Source organism: Microcaecilia unicolor, chromosome 6 (genome assembly GCF_901765095.1).
Source record: "Microcaecilia unicolor chromosome 6, aMicUni1.1, whole genome shotgun sequence".
NCBI classification, from domain to species: Eukaryota; Metazoa; Chordata; class Amphibia; order Gymnophiona; family Siphonopidae; genus Microcaecilia; species Microcaecilia unicolor.
The window spans coordinates 103593876-103619467 of record NC_044036.1 but is presented as its reverse complement, the minus strand read 5'-3'; the positions used below and the strand labels follow the sequence as shown (position 1 = coordinate 103619467).

Here is a 25592-nt window from a genome sequence, read left to right as displayed (position 1 = left end):
TGCTCTGAAAAAGGTGTAAATTTCAGCATGTACTCTACATGTGTACTTTATAAAATATGTGGATATATCACATCACCACTTTTGCTTCACCCAAACAATGCCGGGGAATACCTACATGCAGAGTGTTTGAAAACATACGCATACCTTCTATGCATTTATTTTCTATGTAGTTTTATGAAAGGCCTTTAAAATACCTTCACATGTTTTCTGGCTGATAAAAAGGCGGGGATCTATTGCTCAAAAAGGCACGAAAACCTGTCTTCCAGTATTGCCACTGATATATTAGGAGCTGTTTGTCAGCATATCGGAGGTACTTAAAGTGGTCATCATATCGGAGGTACTTAAAAGTGTATGAATTTCTAAGAGGACAATGTTCAAATAATTTTACCTGGGTAACAAGGTTAACCAGCAAAAACTGTTGGTTGCACAAACCTTTACCTATACTGCACAAGGATGAAGTCAGGGCCACAAACATAGAAACATAACAGATGGCACTAGATAAAGACCAGTTGGCTTCATCCAATCTGTCCAGTTATTTCTGTTCTGTGTTTATCAAGATACACCCCATTAGCAAAAGCTTGCCTGCTTGTAGGATATCACTACCAAGTCAGTTTAGTTATTTTCCTCTTTAGGTCTTTACCATACTGGGTAGATGTGTGTACCAGTTCCCATACCTAATCCAACTCCCCATGTTACCACAAGAACATATGAAAGGTGTGCTGAGTTAGATCAAGGCCCACCAAACCAGCATCCTGTCTCTGCTAGTGGTCAGTCAAGATGAAAGATAGCCAGCAGATTCCTTAAAGCAGACATATTTCTTATAGCTCATTTCCAGGGATACGTGATGGCTTTCTCAAGTCTAGGTGGATAATAATTTTACATGGACTTTTTGTCCAAGAACTTGTCCTATTAAGTTACCTTGACCACGTCTTTTGGAAACAAATTCTAACTCTGTGCTGTGCGAAAAAAATACCATTATGCTTTACTTTCAATCTACTGTTATTAGTTTCATGGAGTGTCATCTTGTTTTAGTGTTGTTGAAAGGTTTAATAATCATCCCGTATTTAACCATTCCACCCCACCCATGATTTTATGAACTTCTGTCATATTCCCTCTCAGCAGAGGCAGTGGAATGTCTTTTGTTTGGAAGGGGTTGAGTGGGTGTCACGGCTTTTTGATCATAAAACTGCCCTCGACGTATGTATACTCATGTATTATACGGTATATATGAGATGTGACAGAGGGATATGAGTAATCTAGTACTCTTATGGGTTTGAAGCCCACACCATCCGTCTATTCTACCCGCTGCCACTCAGAGTGGCAGTCATTTACCTCCCCCCCCTGATAAATCTCTCTCTTCCTTCCTCACTGACTTCGATGCCTGGCTTTCTGTTTTTCTTGATCCCTCATCTCTGTCCCTCATTCTCGGACACTATAACATACACGCTGATGACCCATCCGACTCTCTCGCTTCTCAGTTCCTCACTCTAACATCCTCCTTCAACCTCCAGCTGTGCTCCACTACCCCTACTCACCAAAATGGCCATTGTCTTGACCTCGTCCTCTCCTCTTCCAGCTCACCCTCCAATTTTCACGCCTCAGGTCTTCCTCTCTCTGATCATCACCTGATCACCTTCACATTTCTTCACCCCCCCCCCCAGCCCTGTCCAACATTAACCACTACTTCCAGGAATCTCCAGGCTATTGACCCTACTACCTTATCCTCTAGTATTTCTAATCTCCTCTCCTCCATCATGTCTTCCGAGTCTGTCGACAAGGCTGTTTCCGCTTACAATGCCACTCTCTCCTCTGCTCTGGACACCCTCGCACCATCCATCTCCCGTCCCACAAGGCGTACTAATCCCCAGCCCTGGTTGACCCCTTGCATCCGCTACCTTCGCTCCTGCGCCCAATCTGCTGAATGCCTCTGGAGGAAATCTCGCACCTATTCAGATTTCCTTCATTACAAATTCATGCTATCCTCCTTCCACTCCTCCCTATTCCTTGCCAAACAGGACTACTACACTCATTTAACCAACTCTCTCAGCTCCAACCCTCGTCGTCTCTTCGCCACCCTTAACTCCCTCCTCAAAGTGCCCTCTGCTCCCACCCCCTCCTCACTCTCTCCTCAATCACTAGCTGACTACTTCCGCGACAAGGTGCAAAAGATCAACCTTGAGTTCACTACCAAGTCACCTCCTCCCCTTCACCCTTCAACCCCCTCCCTCAACCAACCAACCCTGGCCTCTTTCTGCTCCTTTCCCGATATCACCGAGGAGGAAACCGCCCGCCTTCTTTCCTCCTCAAAATGCACCACTTGTTCCTCTGATCCCATCCCCACCAACTTACTAAACACCATCTCTCCTACTGTCACCCCTCCATCTGTCATATCCTCAAGCTCTCTCTCTCCACTGCAACTATCTCTGACACCTTCAAGCATGCCGTAGTCACACCTCTCCTCAAAAAACCATCACTTGACCCTACCTGTCCCTCCAACTACCGCCCCATCTCCCTCCTACCCTTCCGCTCCAAAATACTTGAGCGCTCCGTTCACAGCCGCTGCCTTGATTTTCTCTCCTCTCAGGCCATCCTCGATCCGCTTCAATACGGTTTTCGCCCTCTACACTCGACAGAAACAGCACTCTCTAAAGTCTGTAATGACCTGTTCCTTGCCAAATCCAGAGGCCACTACTCCATCCTCATCCTCCTCGATCTATCCACCGCTTTTGACACTGTCAATCATGATTTACTTCTTGCCACACTCTCCTCATTTGGGTTCCAGGGCTCTGTCCTCTCCTGGTTCTCCTCCTATCTCTCCCACCGCACCTTCAGAGTACACTCTCATGGATCTTCCTCCACCCCCATCCCGCTCTCTGTTGGAGTTCCCCAGGGATCTGTCCTTGGACCCCTTCTCTTTTCAATCTACACCTCTTCCCTGGGCTCACTGATCTCATCTCATGGTTTCCAGTATCATCTTTATGCTGATGACACCCAGCTGTATCGCTCCACACCAGACATCACCGTGGAGACCCAGGCCAAGATTTCGGCCTGCTTATCTGACATTGCTGCATGGATATCCAACCGCCACCTGAAACTGAACATGGCCAAGACCGAGCTTATCGTCTTTCCACCAAAACCCTCTTCTCCTCTTCCTCCGCTCTCGATCTCTGTTGATAACACCCTCATCCTTCCCGTCGCATCCGCCTGCAACCTCGGAGTCATCTTCGACTCCTCCCTCTCTGCGCATATCCAGCAGACAGCCAAGACCTGTCGCTTCTTCCTCTTTAACATCAGAAAAATTCATCCTCTCCTTTCTGAGCACACCACCCGAACTCTCATCCACGATCTCATTACCTCTCGCCTTGACTACTGCAACCTACTCCTCACTGGCCTCCCACTTAACCATCTATCCCCCCTTCAATCCATTCAGAACTCTGCTGCACGTCTTATATTCCGTCTGAACCGATATACTCATATCACCCCTCTCCTCAGGTCACTTCACTGGCTTCCAATCAGATACCGCATACAGTTCAAGCTTCTCCTTCTCACCTACAAATGCACTCAGTCTGCAGCCCCTCATTACCTCTCTACCCTCATCTCCCCTTACGTTCCCGCCCGAAACCTCCGCTCACAGGACAAATCCCTCCTCTCAGTACACTTCTCCACCACCGCCAACTCCAGGCTCCGCCCATTCTGCCTCACCTCACCCTATGCCTGGAATAAACTTCCTGAGCCGTTACGCCAAGCCCCTTCCCTACCCATCTTCAAATCCTTGCTCAAAGCCCACCTCTTCAATGTTGCTTTTGGCACCTAACCTTTATACCTTTCAGGAAATCTAGACTGCCCCCACTTGACTGACTGTACATTTGTCCATTAGATTGTAAGCTCTTTGAGCAGTGACTGTCCTTCTATGTTAAATTGTACAGCGCTGCGTAACCCTAGTAGCGCTTTAGAAATGTTAAATAGTAGTAGTAGTAGTTCTAAACACTTACAGGGGCATAATCGAAAGGGGTGCCCAAGTTTTCCTGAGGACATCCTCGCAGGACATCCCGGCGAAGAGGCGGGGAAACCCGTATTATCAAAACAAGATGGGCATCCATCTTTCGTTTCGATAATACGGTCGGGGACACCCAAATCGTGAAATTTAGGTCGACCTTAGAGATGGTCGTCCCTGATTTTCGGCGATAATGGAAACTGAGAATGCCCATCTCAGAAACTACCAAATCCAAGCCATTTGGTCATGGGAGGTGCCAGCAGGCGTAGTGCACTGGTACCCCTGACATGCCAAGACACCAACTGGGCACCCTAGGGGGAACTGTTGTGGACTTCACAAATTGCTCCCAGGTGCATAGCTCCCTTACCTTGTGTGCTGAGCCCCCCCATACCCCCAAAACCACTCCCCACAACTGTACAACACTACCATAGCCCTTAGGGGTGACGGGGGGCACCTACATGTGGGTACAGTGGGTTTCTGGTGGGTTTTGTAGGACTCACATTTACCACCACAAGTGTAACAAGTAGGAGGGGATGGGCCTGGGTCCGCCTGTCTGAAGTGCACTGCACCCACTAAAACTGCTCCAGGAATCTGCATACCGCTGTCAAGGAGCTGGGTATGATATTTGAGGCTGGCACAGAGGCTGGGAAAATATTTTTAAAAATTTTTTGAGGGTTGGAGGGGATTAGTGACCATTGGGGCAGTATGGGGAGGTCATCCTCGATTCCCTCCGGTGATCATCTGGTCATTTAGGGCACATTTTTGTGGCTTGGTCATAAGTAAAAAAGGACCAGGTAAAGTCGTCCAAATGTTCGTCAGGGACGCCCTTCTTTTTTTCCATTATCGGTCGAGGATGCCCATGTGTTAGGCCCGCCCCAGGCCCGCCTTCGCTATGCCTCCGACATTCCCCCGTGAACTTTGGTCGTCCCCGCGACGGAAAGCAGTTGAGGACGCCCAAAATCGGCTTTCGATTATGCCGATTTGGGCAACCCTGTGAGGACGCCCATCTTGCGATTTGTGTCGAAAGATGGACGTCCTTCTCTTTCGAAAATAAGCCTGTTAATATACCAGAACCTACAAAACTAAATATTAAATAATTCTAGTATCATCAAAACACTTTTATTATGTATTTAACACTTCATTAAAACAGCGAAATACAGCCTATATAGAGGACTTTTAGAATCATACAAAGGGGGTACATCCTGGAGCCCTTAAGCCATGTAGTGGGATCTGTTCTATTACCTATTGTAAAAGTTTGTTCTACGGACACCACTATGAGGATTGATGAATAGGAGGATCATTGATCTTCCCTTTGATGGATTACTTACTTAAGTGCTTTTGGAATTCTTAAAAAAATTGGAGAAGGAAGAACGTTAGAAGTCCCGGATTAAAGAAACTGCTTCAATACCATCATATTACCTTTGGACTGAATTATAATACTTGAGGGGTGCGAGTGAAGAGTATTAAATTGTCCTGAGTTGCACACTGTGATCATTATGTATGTGCTATAATATAATTATTGAATACATGGGTATTGTGGATCGTACTGTTTTAATGAAGTGTTAAATACATAAGTGTTTTGATATTTTTTAATGTTACCAGATTTAATATTTAGAGGGATATGAGTGAAATGTGTGCAGATGTAAAAAAAGTGTCAATGAAGTGACCTTACAATTACTACAAGTAATTCATGCGTGACAATGTAGTAAGCAGTATCACTGAACTTCCTATAGTCCTAATAATAAAGTCATATGAATGCATCTTGTATGTGAGAGCAGCTGAGAAGTGTACAGGAGAATAAAGCTTATGCTAACTGCAAGTTGTGACTGAATGGTTATAAAAGCAGGCATTTGAGTAGAGCAAAACAGTTTCTCAGAAGCCACCATTGCAATCCTAGATAACAAACGGGCATCCACCATTTTGAAGTGATTGAATGAGAAATACAGAACGGTTCAAAACAGTTTCTCAGAAGCCATTCATTGCAATTCTATATAACAAAACAGCATGCACCATTTTAAAATGATTGAATGAGAAATAAGGAAAACATTTTATGGGAGGGCTTATCTGATTATTCCTGAATTTTTTAAAGCACATAGTATTGCTACAAGTGTCAAATGTGCTCATGGCAAATAAGAGTTGTAGGGCTGTGACAGTACTCCAGCCTAGACTTGCATAAGAAGGGTTCTAAAGCTTTATGATGGCTCATTTTCCTACTCACATCTATTTGTAGGATGCCTCAAAATTTTCATTTTCTTTTTATTAGCATTTCCCATATATATATGCGTTTATGAGAGCTACTATTCAGTCTTTGGCTCTAAATGCCCTCCAGGGTTGAAAAAGATTTCAGGTGAATGGAACCCCCAGTAACGCATTTATGCTTGCTGCAACAACACTAATGCAAACTCATTCATAAACACTACCAAATAATCTAATAAAGCCAGGGCTTGGCAATAAAACAAATTAGACATTGCAAAAGCAGTTTAGGTTGAACACAAACGGCACAACAGTGGTGTAAATGCTTCTTTCTCTTGAGCACTTCAGGTTTCTGCTCTTTGCATTCCAGTCATCCATTTCTCCAAGGGTCCATCCAGTTAATGACATGGCAGGCAAAGAAACAGTTTAGTTGGGAATTTTGGTACCACATTACTAATATACTCATTACTGTTCATGCACATGGTGGTCCACAGAGGGGTCGATTCATCCTCAGTTCTTTTGACCTCCAAAGGCAAGTAGCAACTGAATAGTTGTTGTTCTGTAAAAAGGAAAGGGAAAGGGGATGGGATTTGCTATACTGCCTTTCTGTGGTTCCAATCAAAGTAGTTTACATATTACATACAGGTACTTATTTGTACCTGGGGCAATGGAGGGTTACGTGACTTACCCAGGGTCACAAACAGGTGCAGTGGGAATTGAACCCAGTTGCCCTGGTTCTCAGGTCAGTGCACTAACCATTAGGCTACTCCTCCACGCCAAGATATTTGGCTGCTGTGTGATGCATTTTCAGACCCTCCCAAAGCTACTTCCAGGCACTGGAATAAGTATTTTTGGAAAACACTTTCCATTATTGACTAGATGTAACTGTTATTCATATCCGTCTACCCCAAGCTATTTATTCCCAGAGCGTCAGCATATCCACCCACCCTCTCTTCTGCCTAACAAACTCCCACTATATTATCTAACAAGAGGAAAAATGTGTACTTTTTCAAATGGAAACTGGCCTATGTCACACTGTGTTCTTGTACTCTGTCCAATTCCACTGGAATGGAATTGGGGAAAATGAGATTTAGGAAAAAGTTGCAAATAAGTTCTGTTCAGAACACTTTCTGGCTGCTTTTAAGGAAACAACACCATAATGGCTGCAACACACACAGGCATTTATCACTTTAAAAGTGGTTTTGCTAGATGTGTCCTCTGTCCAGCATCTCATCATATTATCCTCTCATTTCCTTCCCATACTTACAGTCCTATATTCTTGTTCAAAGCAATTACAAGAAGTGCTATGCAGGGCATCTGAGCTTAAAAGGCACTATGCAAACCAATGTATATGATAGCTATCGTAAAAAATAGCAGGATGCTTGCAAAAGTCTGCTGTATGAAAGTAGAATCCTCTCTATTGGCATGATGTTGGGGATACAGGATAGGTAATCTAGGGAAGAATGTCTTTTGTGTGTGGCAGGCAAAGCTCCAGCAGCTAGCGCCTTTAGTCTTCCTGACCTGTGTGGGAAAGGACTGCCAGACTATGAGACCATAAAAGCAAAAGGCACCATATGTTTGTAAGGAAAAGGTGTGTTGCTAGTGTCCTGTGAATGTTATCCCTTCATGACAACTTTAAGTTAAAAATGCAGAATATTATATAGAAAGAAGAAAAAGAGTTGCTTGTTTTTATCCCCAGTCAGACACATGGCTGGTTTTGCATGCCAACAGTTTCTCATAGCCTGTAGCATACTAATTGGTGATTTGTTTTGTGATTGAAAAGATTTTTGTGCAAGTGTGAATGCTGGAAATTTCCCTTCACTAAACTCTATATAGCCAAGTATTTCAGGGATGCTATGCAGAGACAAATGTGGGTGGGTGTTTTTGGCTTTCCCCCTTCAGATAGTAATGTTACCACGGCCCAAGTGTACTTGGTGTCATTTTTCCACCAATTTGCATGACCAACAGAAGATAATGACGCTCATGCATAAGAAAATGAGGTAGCTAATGTATCCATGGCTCTGAAATGCTCACGTAAATTGGTGAAAACATTTTTATTTAGTTAATTCCTTGCCACTGTAATTCTCTTAGCTAGTTTGTTATTTTCAAATGAGTCATTCTGCTGCTAAGATGTTATACACCTCTTACTATCTTACTTTGTTTAATCCTTATTGTACTTTGCTTTAAAGTTTGATGTAAGCCATATTGAACGCAAACTTGTTTGCAATAATGTGGGGTATAAATGCTATAAATAAATGCCCATTTTCACCCTGATAAGTCTCTTCTGCAACCTCTGCTCCAGCTTTGAATCTTTAATATTTTTATTTACCAATTTGCATGATTATCTATTCACTTCAGCTACGTCTACATTTGGAAAATGGGTGAATCAAAAGACTAACAGAATTAGAAACTTCAGACCACTGCTATTCTAAAACAGATAACTGGGAACCAGAGGACATTCCTATACCCGTGGCTGTGCTGAATACTTAAGCTCAATATCAGACTTTGAGGAAAAGTTACTGACATGCATTAAAGGAATAACACAAGTTATTTTATCAAATAATGTATGTTTATTGGTAAAAACCATATGTCATTTGCATGTTAGATAATAATGAGACGCAAAGCAGGCTATTATTATGTAATGCTGTATTTCTAAGATGCTAGTTTTTGTTACAATAGCTGATGAGCCATCTTCATCAATATCTTTCAACTGCCTGAGCATTCCCATTTTTTTCTTCAAAGGATATTTGAAGACTTCGTAACGAGTTATTTTACTGATGTATCTAATGCTCCATCTATGCCTCAACCTAAAGAAACATCACACTCCTCTGGTCTTAAGCTGGTGCACATGGCTTCCTGTTCGGATCTTGTCTCCTTATTGTCCTCTTCAGATTCTGAGCACAAGTAGATTCATTCTCTTCCTCTGTCTTCTCCAGATTCACTTCCTCTAATATGAAGGACCTACTAGATCCTTTTGACATTTAGCTACTCTCCACTTCTCCTCTGCCTCTAAGGAATCAGTCCCCATAAACATTTCATATCCAAAGTTTGTCAGTAAAGCAACTAAAGAGGAACCTTTTCCTTTTCAACAGGAAACAAGAGTCCAGATCAGACATCTTTTGCTTTTCAAAATACAGAGGCCCCAACAGTTGCTGTCCCTTTGCATGGTATGCTCAAGGACCAACCATTATCAGGATTCGATAAAGTCTAGCTTCAGTAGTTGTGGAAGTAGCAATGCAGAAAGCCAAAAACAACCCAGAAATTTTTTCATACACACCCCTGGAAAAGATTGTAGATTGATGACCATATTGGAAACTACTACTACTACTTAACATTTCTAGAGCGCTACTAGGGTTACGCAGCGCTGTACAAATTAACAAAGAAGGACGGTCCCTGCTCAAAGGAGCTTACAATCTAAAGGACGAAATGTCAAGTTGGGGCAGTCTAAATTTCCTGAGTAGAGGTGTAGTGGTTAGGTGCCGAAAAAAGTGGAAAGAAGGTTTTTCAAGGGGCTAAACTCTTGACATTCCACAGCCCATCCAAAACATCTTGAAAGCTGCTCAGAAACCTTCCACTAGTCAAACATACACTTTCAATTGGAAAAGGTTTCTAATTTGGCACTCTATTAATGGCCAAGGTCTTGTTTTGTGTCTTCCTACAACAATTTTACAGTACCTATACCACTTACATTTTCTTGGGCTTCAAACCTCTTTTTATTGTTCATCTCAGTGCATTATTGGCTTACTATGGTCCAGTAAATAACACTTCAGCTTCACTGTCGCATGCTTCATGAAAAGACTGCTTCATTTAAAGCCTCTGTTACAAAAGTCCCCTGGTGCCTTGGCAGTGCCGTAGCGAGGGCGGCTGACACCCGGGGTGGGTCGCCGCTGTGCATCCCCCCACCGGGTGCAGCACGGTGCACCCCCCCCTCGGCGCACGCACCCTCCCCCGGAGCGCTTACCACTACCATAGAAAACGGGGCAGGTGGGAGGGAGGGCCATTCCACCTGGTGTGCACGTCGCTGGGAGCCGCGTCTGCTCCGCTGGTTCCCTGCTCTCTCTGCCCTGGAACAGGAAGTAACCTGTTCCGGGGCAGAGAGAGCAGGAAACCAGCGCAGCCAACACCCCCCCAGCGGCATGCACCCGGGGCGGATCGCCCCACCGCCCCCCCCCTTCCTATGCCACTGTGCCTTGGAACTTGAATCTAGGCCTTGCTTCACTCATGAAATCTCCATTTGAACCTATGGAAACGTCACACAAGTTCCTAAATTCAAAAGTATTCTTCCTTGTAGCAAGGAGATAATGAGCTTCAAACATTAGTAAAGTATAAATCATATATCCAGTTTCACCCTGACAAGGTTGTCCTTTGGACACACCCCAAGATTTTACCTAAGACTGTCACACATTTCCACCTGAATGAAGAAAGAATGTGGGAAGCATTGTCTGAAGCCTCATTCAAACATTGGAGAGAAGGCCAAATCTCTCGTCGTCCCCCTTCTCCTCCACTGCTAACTCCAGGCTTCGTTCCTTTTCTCTTGTGGCACCTTATGCCTGGAATAGACTTCCTGAACCTATACGTCTAGCTCCATCTCTACCTATTTTCAAATCTATGCTGAAAACCCACCTTTTCACTGCTGCTTTTAGTTCCTAGCTACTACTCAATTGCCCTCCCCCCTTGTCCTTTCCTTCCTTCTCACCCATTACTCTTTATCACCTATTACTTCATTACCCATTACTTTTCATCACCCGTAACCATCTTGTCTGTCTGTATTATTTAGATTGTAAGCTCTTTTGAGCAGGGACTGTCTCTTTGTGTCAGATGTTCAGCGCTGCGTGCGTCTGGTAGCGCTATACAAATGCTAATAATAATAATATACTCTAGATTGTAAACTTGTAAACAGGCTTGTTGCCTGCATCGTTTAAAAAAAAGTCAACTCAACTATTTGTTTTGTTTAATTCAAATAGGACTAGAATGCCAGCAAACTGGCTGGCTTCTTATATACAATTCTGCTATGAAAAAGGGCATACTCCTCTCAACTCCAAGGTCACATCTCATCAGATTAGAGCTACAGTGGATCCAAGATGGTCTCTGCTGCAGACGTGCAGTAGCAGGGCTGCTGACCTCCACGTTTGGAATTTATTTTTCTGATTTAATTTCTTTGATTAAATATACCTAACTGTTGTGGGAAAGTAAAGGCACTCCCCTCCTCGTGGGGCTCAAGACATGGATCTGAAGACCTCCAAATATGACTCTGAAGATTCAAGCCACCAGTAAAGCTCAACTGGGGACCAGCTGACCAACTGGATCAGGAACAAAACACTTAGAACCAGAGGCTGAAAAGTGTGCCCATCCACCTGCTGGAGATAGAAAATACTGAGGAGCTAGACTGGATGCCAAGAGAGATGTCTCAGTTCAGTTTTCACCTCTCTATGTCCACCTGCTTGTTGATGGACACAACTATTCCACAGATTCTGGAATAGTGGGAAAAGGCAGCCAAAGACAGTTTGCTGTCTGAGGCGAGAGGATAGTCTGCCGCCCCACTCTGGCTCCATCCCCCCCCCCCCATCCCAGTCTGACATCCCCCCCTTCTTTCCTTCCCCAAATTTACCTTCTTTTCTGGCTTTCAAAAAGTCGGGGCGTCAGCGGTTCTCATAGGCTGTTCTGCTGCCAGTCTGGCCCGCCCCACCTCCAAGGAAACAGGAAGTATGTCAGAAAGGCAGGCTGTAAGAGAGAATGGGTCGGCAGCAGGGCAGTGTATGGGAACTGCTGCTGCCCAAACTTTTGGAAAGCAAGAAAAGAAGGTAAATTCAGGGAAGGAAGGGCGGATGGTAATGCCACAGTGCAGCAGACGTGGATGTGGATGCCACTCCAAAAGATTGTCACCTGAGGCCCCCGCCTCAGGTGGCCTAATGGTAGGGCCACTACTGAGCGGGAAGGTATGTAATGAAAGCAACAATTTTAAAACAAATATGCCACATAACAGGCAAGCACTATGGCCCCTTCAAGTAAACAAACAGGACCACATAAGTAAGAAACTGCGCTACTGCATTTTTTATTAGTTGTAACAGTTGGAACACCTATATAAATAGAATTGCAGTTTTCTAAACTTGGCAAAACCAGGGACCGTAATACTATAAGAAAGTCTCGTGTATTGGTTAATCGGGTGACCTAGAGGCACTACTGTTCTCCAGAATACAGTTCATTTCCTGGGCCCAGCTTCTGCTTCTGGGGGTGGCTGGGAGCCTAAAGGAACAGGATGAAACCTACAACACCCCCCTTAAAAAAAATTGAGATTCTGTGTATTTAAGACCAGAGGCTACAAGTTACTAGGAAGAGGGTATAGCACAGATCTGAATAGGTACAACTAAGCTTATTTGAAGAAAAATCTATACTATAATATGCGATGCACTATGTATTTTTTCCTGTCAGTGCTTCTGAGATGCACTCATCCAGTCTAAATCTAAGTAAAGCAAGGCACTGTGATGCTGCAAGCTCAATATAAATAAAAGGACAGTCTTATAATGGTGAGGTTTCATAAAATATTTAACATTAACTCACATATATTAAGGAAAAATAAGGAATGAGGATGTATAACTACAGGAATGAGTGAAAGCAAAAGAGCACAGACAAATTGATATCTCAAGAAACTACTATAACGTTGCTGCTGCTTTAACCAGAATATCTAACACTATACAGGTTTCTCTGTATAACATTTGAAACAAATAAACTGGGAGATTTCCCTTAGTTATAAAGACAATTTGTTAAACAGCTGTAGAATTTCATTAGTAGAACATAGTATATGAGACTAGTTTTGGAAGACATGACACTAGTTGGTTATCTAAGCATTTGTAATAGACACTGCTGCATTTAACCCTTTCATAAATACTTAGGAATAGAGCAGAGACCCACATCCTAAACTCCTTGTCAACTAGTTAGGGGCCCATAACTTTGGTGATGGACACATAGCAAGAGTGGATGGGGACTGGTACAGAGTGACAGCTTAAACCATGACAGGTTTTTAAATCTGTGCTAGCTCAACTAATCCTGTATGTCTTGCATACAATAAGGGCCTGATTATAAAAGAGATACCGTTCTGAACTTCACACATAGGTACTGATGGGCCTTTATAAAATAGGCACCCAAGAATAGCCTCGTAGCATACACAAATACCAATGAACACATTTATACTTTCTCCAAAGTTGGTGCAAATGTGTGCATTTACTCTATGGGGTTACAAAGCTCCCTGCTTCCTTCCCCCCACCACAACGCAATGACCTCCTCTCCCTCCCTTGCACCCCCTCCCCTGGGGTGGTCCCACACCTCCAGGAGATCTAACACCCCCTCCACCATTGTGTAGACAAGCCCCACCCCCCTGGGCCTACCTTATGTGCCTGGTGGTCTGTGGGGTCGTTGGGGGCAGGAATGAAAGTCACTTGCTACTGCCCCTTGTGGCCGCTAGAAGAAAATGACCGTAGTGACCTCTAGCAGCAGCCTCACTGTACTACACAAAGTACCGTGGACTTTTCACCTAGCAGGTGCAAGGAGCAGGAGCGTTTGGCCTTCACTCCTGCTCCCAACGACCACACAGACCACCAGGGACTTAAGGTAGGCCCAGGGGGGTGGGGCTTGTCTACACAATGGTGGAGGGGGTGTTAGATCTCCTGGAGGGAGGGAGGGAAGTCACTGCGGCGGGCTGGGGAGAGGGAAGGAGGGGACTTAAAACAAAACAAAAAAAGTTACATGGGTGCTGGTTGATATTAAGTGCCAGCACCCGCATAGCTAAGCGGCCTAATTTAGGCCAGCTTTGATCTGTCCTAAATTTAAGCTGCTTAGCTATGTGGATGCTGGCACTGAATAGTGCCGGCACTCGCATAATCCTAGGCTTCTCCCTAACGCTGCCCCTTGTCTCGCCCCTGACCTGCACACTTTTTGTGAGCGGTCAGAGGTGATATTCAGCAGCACTGCCCGATTTAGTGCAGCTGGATATCAGGGTTAGGTGGCCCAAGAGGATTTAAGCAGACACGAGCCTCTCTCGTCTGCTTAAATCCCTTTGAATATCAGTCTGCATGTTTATATAAAAGCACCTAAGTGCAGTTATGCGCATAACTGCCAATTAGCACCAATTAAGGCCAACTGGTGCCTAATTTAACAATTAAGATAAGCATGCAACTGGTACTACTCTTAAACTACATATGCAAATTTGCATACCAGTTGGAAATTGGGGTGCATAACTTTACAGAATAAGAGGTATGCACGTGTTTGCGTATTTTATCAAATACATGCATGTATCATAACCATGTGCTACTCCATGTAAACTACACATCCAGAAATGCCTATACACAGTGCACACCGTCTTGTAGCCACATGTCCTTAAGCATGCATAACAGAACTGAAGAACAAAACTCCACACCTCTTAGTGCTGCACTAAAAACAGAGGAGACGACCATTAAAACAACAAAATACCAACGGTGCAGTGATAACTTCAATAATTATCTTCTATTGCACTCAATACGGGCTGTGTTTTAGCTGATAGGCCTGCATCAGGATTCTACATAAAACAAAGTATAAATTAACACACACAAAATTTAAGATACAAACAATAAATAACAATATAAATTTCAATTTCAAAAACATCACTATAAAACAATATATATATCACCATGAACAAAATATATGATGAGTTGACTAATGATTTGTATAAATAGTTACATGGCACAATTATAAACACACAAGCAAAAACGCCTGTTTCAGAACAAATGAAACAGGCCCTAGGAAGGCTATTGTCTAAGCGTTTTCTCGTCTCTCTCCTCTGCCCTCCCCTCCATGTCCAACAATTCTGCCCTGCCCTCCCCTCCAATCCCATCCATGTACAGCGATTCTCCACTCCCCTCCATGTCCAGCGATTCCCCTTCCCCTCCTTTGCCCTCCCATCTCATCTCATCCATGTCCAGCGATTCTGCTTTCCCCTCCCCTCCCATCCATACTTTAGGTCACAGCGGCAGCAGGCTCGGCTCGCGTCGCTTCCCGCCTTCCCTCTCAGTGTCCCACCCTCCTCTGATGTCATTTCGTCTTTCGGCGAGGGCGATGAGTCAACTCATCATATATTTTGTACATGGTAATATATATTGTTTTATAGTGATGTTTTTGAAATATTGACATTTTTATTGTTATTTATTGCTTGTATCTTTTGTGTGTGTTGATTTATATTTTAATGTTTTATGTAGACTCCTGACACAGGCCTATCAGCCGAGGCACAACCTGTGTCGAGTAAAATAGAAGACAATTATGAAAGTTATCACCGCACCATTTACATTTTGTTGTTTGTCTCCACTGTTCTTAGTGCAGCTTATACACACATGAAGAGCAGCACAATTTTCCCTTGTGTTATACAGGCTTTATATTGGGGGGGGGGGGGGGGGGGGAGGAACTGCATAAAATTAGCTCCCGTATGCTACAACACTTTTCTGTAACACTATAAATATGAATAATGAGTTGAACATGCTTCCTTTGTTTCCACGCAATTCTTGACCTTGCAGCAAGGGGGCAGACTTATTTCACATTTAATTAAAATAGCATTCCTTAGTGAGGTTCCAGCTGCAAATCTGTTTAGTTGTCTCAGTTTCATGTTCAAACACATTATACAGTTTTCATTGTATGAGAGAAATGTTTGCTCTGCATTTTTTTATTCTACCTCCTTATTACTATCTGGTTTAAATTTCCATTACACAATCATTGCCAAATTTTCACTGAATCTCTCAGTGCCATGCCATTTAAAAAATACAGAACTAAAGGAGGTCCAGTGGTTTGAGCAGTAGAAATCTCTGTGCAACTTTAGGCAAGTCTGTGTACCCTTCTTTCTATCAGGGCCGTGCCTAGGGTCTCTGGTGCCCCCCTGTAGACTATCAGTTGGCGCCCCCCCCCCCCCCCCCCCCCCCCCCCCCCCGTGTGGCACAAGATGCAAAGGAAATAGGAGCTGAAAGATGGAGTGCATTCTTTGTGGGATTGCTCAACAAATAGAGGGTTTACAACCACTTAGCTTTTCGTGCTTTCATGTTCACGAAATTAGTAATTAAATCTTTGATATCTAACTGGGCACATATATCATTCTCAATAGCAATCATGGCAAACTTACAAGCCTTTCTTGCGAAATACTTGATCACAAATAATTTTTTAATGATTTTTTTTTTATTTTTTTATGTATTAATTTTAAATTACAAGTACATCAACTTGCAAAGGAAAAACAGAAAGCAACAATCTCATGTAACATTATAAAGCATATATCTACCTAAGATGGTAGAAATACATTCTTCCTTAGACCTCTATTACTGAGAGGCGTTAAGAAACATGAGGAGACATCTGAATCAAATAATATTTTGTATAATTCGGCTTGCCTTTAAACCCACACATACTATTAGTTGATAAATGACGATATTACAAAACGGGTGCCTGGACTTCTTTCATTTCTAGGAAAGATCGTAGCTGTGAAGGATCAGAAAAAAAAATATTTGTTCCCCTGAAAGTTAATCCTACACTTACAGGGGTAAGCTAGCAAAAACGATGCACCCAAAGCTCTAATATCATTTCTTAAGTCCAAAAATTGTTTCCTTCTGTCCTGGGTTGCCTTCGCAACATCTGGGTAGATCCATATTTTCTGTCCATAGAACATTTTAGTGGAATTTTTGAAGTATAATTTAAAGACATGATTTAAATCTTGCTCAAACACAAATTGAACCAATAATGTTCCTCTATCGGTTATCTCCATATTAGAATCTTCCAGGAATGCAGTCAGATCATGGGGTTCCTGAGGGTCCCCTTGTAAATTTCTTACAGGACCTGTATTCAAACCTTTTTTCAGAGGTAAATAATAAATTTTTTAATGATTTTTAAACCGTGAAAATGATCGCTCACCACTTGCCGCACTGACAGGAATTGTCAGCAATATTCTTAGAAACAAATTGCTATACATTGCAAAATAAATTCTCAAAGTGGACATATTCCAAACACTAAAATGAAAATAAAATGATTTTTTTTTTACCTTTGTTGTCTGGGGACTTTCTTTTTCTGATCATGCTGGCCCAGTATCTGATTCTGCTGCTATCTGTCCTCTTAACTCCGTTTCCAGGACTTCCTTTCCATTTATTTCTTTACTTTCCGCCTTTCTTCTTCATTTCTTGTCCTACATCCTTAAGTAAAAGCTGGGTCCTCCGCAGACTTGACTGTCCAGTGGATCCAGCTTCTGCCTATTTTCTTCATCCATATGCAGTTTTTCTCCTCTCTTCCTTTTCCCTCATCTCATCTCCTTCCTCTCTCTTCCCTCCCCTCCATCCATGCCCAACATTTCTTCTCTCTCCCTTCCCCTCCATCTATGTGCATCTCCTTCCTCTGTCTTCCTTTCCCTCCCCTCCATCCATGTCCAACAATTCTCCTCTCTCCTCTCCATGTCCAGCAATTTCTCCTCACTCCCTGGGCCCTGCCCTCCCATCCATGTCCCTCTCTGCCCTCCCCTCCTCCATCCATATCCAGCAATTCTCCTCTCCCTCCTCCCCTCCATGTCCAGCAATTTCTCCTCTCTCCCTGGGCCCTGCCCTCCCATCCATGTCCATCCATGTCCCTCCCTGCCCTTCCCTCCTCCATCCATATCCAGCAATTCTCATCTCTCCCCTCCCCCTCCATTTCCAGAAATTTCTCCTCTGCCTGGGCCCTGCCCTCCCATCCATGTCCATCCTTGTCCCTCTCTGCCCTTCCCTCCTCATCCATATCCAGCAATTCTCCTCTCTCCCCTCCCCTCCATTTCCAGCAATTTCTCCTCTCCTGGGGGCTTTAAATCTTTTACCTCCGGCGGTCGCAGCAGCTGAGCAGCGTCAGTGAAAGCGCTGCTGATGTCTCCAGCCTTCCCTTCGCGCTCGTTTGTTCCCTCAGTGTCCCATCCTCGCAAGGAAATGACGTCAGAAGAAGGCGGGACACTGAGGGAACAAACAAGCGAGCGCGAAGGGAAGGCTGGAGACGTCAGCAGCGCTTTCACTGACGCTGCTCAGCTGCTGCGACCGTCGGAGGTAAAAGATTTAAAGCCCCCAGGGCGGCGCGGAGCTAAGGTAAGCGGCGAGGGTAAGCACCGTGGCGGCGCCCTCCAGAGGTCGGCGCCCCCCTGCGGTACTTACCCCGCTTACTGTGTTGGCACGGCTCTGCTTTCTATGGTACAAAGCTGCCTCCTCAGATTCTTGAGCTGAATTTTATTTTTCCAATATAAATGTTGTAGCTTAAAAAATACAAGAAATCTTATGTTTTAAAAGCCTACAGTGCCTCTTCAGAATTTTCTGATTTGCTTTGTATTTTTCATAGATTGGATTATGGTTTTTCCCAGCAGATTGGGAACAAAATTCACATTTATCATCAGATATGAAACAGGCTGAAATCAGACAGCAAATTTTTCACTTGCTGAAATCAACGCCCTACATACCTTCTTCAATGAAATCATTTTTTTGCTGGTAGAGTACAAACGTGAGTCTGAGATACCCACAAGATACTGGGGCTTACATAAAAGCTGCTATACTCCTTGAGCATCTGACGACTAGAACCTGCTGCATTAGGACAAGATAAACCTTACTCCCTGTTGTTTAACTGGATTCAAAGGTCACTTAACAGGCTAAGACTATAGCAGATCCTGCTTTTAACTCTTAATCCCCATTCACCTGTTCAGTATCCATGTTCGGTTTAAACATTTTCACAATAAATAGCTCCTTAATCCCTTATTTGTCCTGTTTGTCTGTCTTGAATAGACTGTAAAAAAAGAACAGCGGAAGCGTCCCTCTAACAACAGTACATAATGCAAAAACAACAAAAAAGAAGGGGATAGTCCAATGTAGTCCAAACCACACAGTCCTGCATTTTGGCGCCTGTCCTTGATGACAAGCTATTTACCTATGTTTAGCTCATCAGTACCTTTGATGCTGTTTTTGTGGAGATATTTGTTCTTTAATGTCCTTTGCTCATAGTTTGTGGCTGAAAAATATATGCTTGACACCTGAGGCAGGCACATCAGGCGCCGAAACATAGGACTGCATCGAGTCATTTTTAGCCACTTGCTTTGGAACTACCCCCTTCTTTTTGTTTTTGAATAGACTGTAAGCTCTATTGAGTAGGGACTCTCTCTTACGTGTTTTGGGTTACAGTAGCGTATATGTTTAGTAGCGCTATAGAGATGACAAGTAGTTGGACCGGAAGATGATCCTGGAGCATTTTCTATTTGTTGTATTTCCATCTTAATCCTCTTAAATATTTGGAAAGTAGTTTTATTGTGGTTTTTTAAAATATACTTTATCATGTAGAAATTAAATGTATTGGTTCTATTTTATTCAAATCAATTATATGCTGTTCTCCTTTGTATTCACTGCATTCTCTGCTGCACTAAAGAAGCAACAGGCACGCCTGGTCTGGATTATGGAGCTTGAAGCACAGAAACTGCAGCCCAGTTCTAGTGCCTGTACAAAATTCTTGGCTTGAGAGAAAGGATTCACACTGTACCCATTCTATGGAGTATTGGCCTTCTACTGACAAGGATAACATTCACTCTTTTTTAGAAGGGTGTTCCTCAACTGGAAGAACAGTTAATAGACCTCTATGTAATCCAAATATGGCTTACATATCAGTTTTCGAGGCACAGAACAGGGGTGGAAGGGAGAGCTGGTTCTGACAAACCAGGCAAACTAGAAGTAGAGCTACTAAAAAGTTTATACATGCCAAACTGGGCAATCCATATCCCATGTGGGGGAGGGGGTATAGAAGGGGAAGTTCAGGCCACATGGGGAGAGGGTACAGTGGGGAATGGGAGGAGCAGGCTACATAGAGGATAGGGAAGGAGGAAGGGAGATCTTCACTACTTGCGGGGTAGGGAGGAAGGTGTACTGGACAATGGGGGGGGGGGCCAGGCTAGAGAAGGGAAGGAGAGATGCTAGACTACAAGTAAAGGGAGTTGGACCTTGAGTTGCCCCTGGTGGGGATGACTCAAGGTTCACTTAGGGCATCAGATACACTTACATACAGTATAATGTTTCTCAGTCATGATTCCCAATTAATTCAAAGCCTCCTTATTTGGTTTTAGTCTATGTGTCTTGTCCGTCTTAACTGCTGGTAAGTTCCAATGAGTAGGAACTGCTCATGTATATCTGTACAGCACAGCGGACATCTGGTATGCAGTAAATCAGAGGTTCTCAACCTGGTCTTCGGGACTCATGTAGACAGTCAGGATACCTACAATTAAAATACATGAGATAAATTTGCATGCACTATCTCCATGCATGCAAATCTCTCTCATTCACATTCATTGTGGATATCCTGAAAACCTGACTGACTATGAGGCATATTTTCAAAGCACTTAGCCTTCCAAAGTTCCATAGAAACCTATGGAACTTTGGAAGGCTAAGTGCTTTGAAAATATGCCTATAGGTGTCCCGAGGACTGGATTAAGAATCCTGTACTGAACAAATGATTAGTGATACTACTACTAATTACAGACAGCTAGAGTGATGGCAGCTGTGAGCAATATTCTTTCTTGAAAAAGACATAGGATGAAAACAGAAATCCTGCAACAGGTATTTCATTCAGGGAGTGGTACATGGTGTATAGTAAGTGGCACAAATTACACAACCCAGATGCTTTCCGATCTCACCTCAGTACCCTTTTTTATGCTTTTCAATAAATGGAACGCTGGGAAAAAATATGTAAAAGGGAATTATGTTCGAGCTGTTCTTAAGGACAGTAAGGGGCTCATTTTCAAAGCACTTAGACTTACAAAGTTCCATAGGTTTCTATATAATTTTGTAAGTCTAAGTGCTTTGAAAATACACCTCTAAGTCTCCTAAAAAGGAAAGGAAATTTACTAATTTTGGCATGCATGAAGAAAATGTGAATGTCCTGAATGAGTTCAAAAACCGTAAATATCAAGTCAGTATTTTCATTTATCTAGGACTTCAAAAATATTTCCCACTGCTTTTGAGGGAAACTGTTAAAGGGTCTTTTACTAAAGCTTAGCTCGAGTTATCTGCATCAAAGTCCATTTTGTTCCTATGGGCCCTGCTGCAGATAAGTCAAGCTAAGATTTAGTAAAAGACCCCCTTACAATATTTAGAATGCTGATCACTGTTGCAATCCAAAATTTCTAATTCCCCTACCCCCCAGCAACCAAGGAGAAAAATAACCTGGAGCAACCGCCAAGAGGAACCTTTCAAAGCCATCGCATTCTTACACCACCACACACAGACACTGTGAAAAGACATGTTCAACTGAAACCCCAACGTCATGAAGAACCCAGAAACACAAATATTGATACTGCACACGTCCCAATCACACCTTCAATATTCCCACAAACATCCTCTCCATTTACACATTTCCATACCCTCTCATAATCACACCCCTTTACATACACACAAACCCACCCTAACACAACCCCATGCTCATAGCTCCTCATACCCAATGCCCATCCAACATAAACACTCCCCAGTAACAATCTCCTACTGACAAAGTACACACATTTACTCACAAGCACACTGCAATACCCTCCAGATAACACCCCCAAATACCAGTGTTCCCTCTAAGCGGAGCAGGAGTTCTCCACCTACAGTCTTGGGAGGGGGGGGGGGGTTGCTGTTTCACTATCACATTTTCAGTAGTGAGAGACAAGAAAGCTCTGCGAGACAACTTGCCTGCCCCTAGTGATTGAAAACACAGTACTGAAGCACCTTCACCCCTCCCAACTAGCAGCAACGTAGTTGGAGGACTCCTGCTCAACTTAAGTGAACAGTGCTCCCTACATCACCCTTCACAAACCCTCCCCTTCAAAAAAAAAATATCCACACCCCCCCACCACACACATCTCTATAACCCCCACTTATATACACACATACCTCCATACTCCCGATCACACTCCCCCTATCCCATGTATCGCCAGTCCCCCCCCCCCAAAAAAAAAAACACATCTCCAGCACAACCTTTCCCACACACCTTCCATACATCTATGCTGAAAATCATTCCCAAAGTCATGTCCCATATTCCCAATCACACTTCCCCTCTCCCCACATGTACCATCAGTTCCCACCTAAAAACATCTCCAGTACAATCTTTCCCACACACCTATGCTGAAAATCATTCCCAAAGTCATGTCCCATATTCCTAATCACACTTCCCCTCTCCCTACATGTACGGTCAGTTCCCACCCAAAAACATCTCCAGCACAACCTTTCCCACACACCTTCCATACATCTATGCTGAAAATCATTCCCAAAGTTATGCCCCTGCCTGCTTTCCCTGCTTGGTCTATTGTTATTTTTGAGTGCCCTCTCAGGGCCCAACTGCCACAATTTCTAGACGATCAGATCTTCAACAACAAGAGATCTAAATGAAATCAGACTGTTGTACAATTCTTGCATGTTTATAAAATTTTCAACAGTCCAGCAAAAAAATAATCATCCATGAAAACATGGCAGGACTGAACACATATTTCTACAACAAAACAAACAAGAGCTTTGTTTTATTATTTATTATATAATTACTCTAAAGTAATTTGACTGTTGAATATTATGAAATGGCACCAAGTGGGAAAGCTGGAGGGAAAGTATTGTACACTGACAGAATACTCCCTAGCAATATCCTGAGAAACCTGAGAGTCAGCATTCCCCCACTCCACTATGAATTTATTTCGATGGCAATTGACTGTCACAGACTGAGAGCAGAGCTTTCACCACTAGCCAAGGTTTTCATACAAGGATGTGGAGAAAGAAACCTTGGCAGCCTCCCTATGTAGCATTTACATCTTAATAGATATTTCTGCGACAAGACACTTCTAAAAAACAGAGCTACAGTGAGTTTTTCAAATGATGCCAATATTCCAAACTAGGATCACTACACATCTCATCAACTGTTCTATCTTGCACACAGAATACAATGCAGTTTACTTCATTCTACATGTTCTCTTCTAAGCATTGCAATGTTATTTAAAAAAAAAAAAACACTTGTAAAAAATTTGTAGAGGACAAATACATGGAAGCACATTATGCTGATTCTCTAAATGTGATAATACGACTGAGTGAGAGTAGAAACTAGGACTAAAAAGACATGAAGATGGAAGTACGAAACAGGTGAAACTCAACAATACAGAACAAGAAATGGCACTTGGGTACTGAAGAATACTATTTGGATGTACTCAGATTGGTACAAAAACTAAAACACACGGAAGGGACTTTTATAAAAAGTGCCTATTTGCAGCCTATTTTATAAAGACAAATAGGTAAAAAATATTAGCACAAATCCTGCAGAAATCATGGGAGCAGGTATAAATATACTACTACTACTTATCATTTCTATAGCGCTACTAGATGTACGCAGTGCTGTACACTTGAACATGAAGAGACAGTCCCTGCTTGACAGAGCTTACAATCTAATTAGGACAGACAAACAGGACAAACAAGAGATAAGGGAATATTAAAGTGAGGATGATAAAATAAGGGTTCTGAACCAGTGAATAAGAGTTAGGAGTTAAAAGCAGCATCAAAAAGGTGGGCTTTTAGCTTAGATTTGAAGACGGTCAGAGATGGAGCTTGACGTACCGGCTCAGGAAGTCTATTCCAGGCATATGGTGCAGCAAGGTAAAAGGAGCTGAGTATGGAGTTAGCAGTGGAGGAGAAGGGTGCAGATAAGAAAGATTTACCCAGTGAACTGAGTTCCCAGGGAGGAGTGTGCATAAGGCACATGCAACAGAATGCATCTTATACAGTACACATGTAAATCACACATCTGTGCTAGAATACACCTATGACAAACATGAGTACTTTTATGCATGGGGTAATTTGCAAGAGGCATTTATACACACACACACACACGATTTTATAAAATTAACCCCTTGGTGTCTGAGGCAGCAGTGGCTATTTTGTAATTTCATAGAGATACAAAGAACAGAGGGGCATGGGGAAGGAGATGGCACAGACAAGACAGGAAGAGGGGCACAGATAGCAGAGGGAAAACGAGGGAAGGAACAGAGAGAAACATGATCTGTGACATCTTCTATGTACAGCCAGAACCCTACTACAACAGATCTGCAGGTTCATCCTCTCCTTGGAAAAAGGACTGTTGAACGAGCATCAAGAGAAACTCCAGGGAGAGCTAGATGACTGACTATAGAGGACATAACACAGGGGAGCAGCAAGGAAAGACTACTGGGGAGGGTGGCAGGAGAGGGGAATGGAGTGCTGTGTTTGCACCTAGGGAAACGGCAGGGGGAGAAGCATAAGGAATTGCTATAGAAGTACAAAGAAAATCTGCTGAGGAAGCACTGTAGGAGACTAGAGGAAATGCGACAAGAAAGATTACAATGGAGTGAACAACCCTACCTGAAAGACTGCAAGGGGAGCACCAGAATGGTAATAACAGAGACAATAGCAGGAACAGCAAGACAGACTGTAGTGAGATTTACAAAATTCTATTTAAAAACATACTGTTGCAAAATAAACTAGATTTCAGCTTGTAAGAAGTCTACCCTTAAAGAAAGGCAAGGATTTGAAGGCCTAAATGCTGGTCTCAAAAGACCAAGTTTCATAGTATTTCAAATTATTCACCTTGGCAGTTCTAATACCCAGAAAGAACTTTTTCTTTGGGGGGGAGGGGGGATAATGAGGGGAAACAAACTGGGCAACTGCCTAATGCTCCAGCACAAGAGATCCCCTTGGAATGCCAAGAGATGTCAGTGAGGTAGAGCTTAGTACTGTTGGAACTAGTTGGGTCCCATCCTTAGGTTCTGCTCTGGGCCACAGTGTGTCTAACAATGGCCCTACTAACATCTTTTTTTTCTCAGTCTAATAAACCCAAGTTATCAATATTTAACTTTTCCTATAATAAAATAATGTAATTCTCCAGGCTTTAGACGCCGACATATCCTACAATCAAATCACTTTGTCATGAAACACCTAGTCACCCGCCTGGGGTTACCCCATGGCCACTTAGAGGGTCTATTCCCAGTACAGCTCAGGTCCACCTGCACCTGATGCTTGTGCTCTACACCAGCACCCTCCTCCCACCAACTGGGTCACAACTGCTGCTGGGCGAGTCTCCTGCTCTCCAATTATCCCCAGTGATTTCCAAGTTACTGGAGCCACACTCCCAGTGGTTCCACAGTTCCCAGAAAGCACTCACAGACCCAAAACACAAACCACCAGGATTCTTTATCAGTCCAGACAAACATGGCAAACAATTACGTTTATTTTCTTAAAAAATATCGAAGTGGAACAAAATAGTGCAATTGGCAAACATATAATAACTCTTCCTCTCTACGATTCCCTGTGTCTGTACACACGAACCTTATTCTACCACAACATTACTGTATTTGTTCATACCGGAATTGGCGAACGCCTTTACGGTACTA

General features: G+C 43.2%; 1 protein-coding gene across 3 annotated transcripts in view; it reads right to left on the bottom strand.

Moving 5' to 3' along the window:
* The window catches only part of CAMSAP2 (calmodulin regulated spectrin associated protein family member 2), a 260298-nt gene that overhangs the window by 67751 nt on the left and 166955 nt on the right, over positions 1-25592 (bottom strand). The gene's annotated exons all lie outside the window — the stretch shown is intronic.